Genomic DNA, 1,399 nt, shown 5'->3' with positions numbered 1-1,399 from the left:
TAAGTCATTCAACTAAATTGAATATAAAGATAAATACGCATAAGTCATTCAACTGAATTGAATATAAAGACAAATACGTTCATGTATATGTGTTCTCTACTTTATAGAGATTTCAAGTCAATTTACTTCTCAAGTCCTATATCAAACACAAAAGCGCACAACAACACCAATTCTATAGCACATATAGAACATAGGGGAGCTCCACTTGCTCTGGTTAGGTCCGACCCACCTAGTACTAGGCTCCAAAACAGTCCAAGGAGTTCCAAAGTTCAGCTCCACTAGGTCGCAATCCAGCTGAACACGAAGCATACATATCGTATCAAAATTACGATTGAAAAGGCCCATTTCGGCGCAAATACACTTTGTACATTGGAAAAGCTTAAATCCCTGTTTTGGCTTAGTTCAATACCTCACGTTAAGCTTCCAAAAGGTCCTCCAAGGCCAAACGAAGGCGGTCCAAGGGTCACACACCCTCTCGCTGCGAACAATTCCGAAACGACATCAAACTCATCAATAATAGCAATTATGATCGGAATCTTGCAATTTCGGCTTCCTAGCTGAAATTCTTACTTACCTTAGGGTAGAACACCTTCTAAACCAGCCTCCCAGGTCATCAAATAAGCTCCACGTGGTTCAAAAACCTGCTGCGAAGACACAATGCCCAAATTGCATCAATTCGATAGAATAACCCGCGTATAGTCCGAAATAGCTTCCGAAATGGCTAATTCTTCCAATTAAGCTTCAAAGTAGCTTATCCCTGGTCTACTGAGATTAATTCACAGTTAAATAACTCATCTTTAAATGCTAAAACCTCAGTTTAAAACAGCTAGAAGCAACAACTCCAAAACTATACATAATTCGTCCAAGAAATTGCCGAAAATGGAAAACGGAAGCCGCTTACCTCGCCAAGCCTCCAACCAGTGACCCTACTGGTTCAGGACAGCAAAGAGTCTTCCAAAACACTCTCTCACACGTCCCCAAAGGCGCTGCAACGCTCGCAACCAGCGAAGAACGCGCGCGACGACGAAAACGAGCGAAATCGGCGACTTCGATGTAGAGAGAGAAAAACCCTAGAGAGAGAAAGAGAGAAATGGTGGAGAACCCTCTTCTGAGCTCTAGCACACTCCAGCAAGCTCCAGGAGTCGTGCTGGGATCAAATAGCTGAGAACAAGATGTGAAATTACCAAACTAACCTTGCTGCCCCGAATCTGCCAGCTTGTACCGGTACAAGGTAAGGGCTGTACCGGTACAGCAAGCAGAAAATGCTGCTTTTCGCCAGTTTGATGCAATTTCTCACTTTTAACATTCCAAGCATCCTCTAACTTATCCAAACACTTGTTCTAACCTTTTAGAACATGTAGGATTGATCCACACACCATTCCACATACTCGAACTCCGC

General features: G+C 43.0%; 1 long non-coding RNA gene across 1 annotated transcript; it reads right to left on the bottom strand.

The window, feature by feature from the left end:
* On the bottom strand, window positions 1-993 carry LOC109705948. Its single transcript, XR_002214988.1, has 4 exons — window positions 902-993; window positions 575-641; window positions 410-478; window positions 1-294 (listed from the first exon to the last, which is right to left on the bottom strand). It is a non-coding gene; the product is annotated as an uncharacterized LOC109705948 (long non-coding RNA).
* Between the last annotated feature and the right edge of the window lie 406 nt (window positions 994-1,399).

The sequence above is a fragment of the Ananas comosus genome, unplaced genomic scaffold (assembly GCF_001540865.1).
Source record: "Ananas comosus cultivar F153 unplaced genomic scaffold, ASM154086v1, whole genome shotgun sequence".
In the NCBI taxonomy this organism is placed as follows: domain Eukaryota; kingdom Viridiplantae; phylum Streptophyta; class Magnoliopsida; order Poales; family Bromeliaceae; genus Ananas; species Ananas comosus.
The sequence above is the reverse complement of the archived record's forward strand: the minus strand, read 5'-3'. Positions and strand labels throughout refer to the sequence as shown.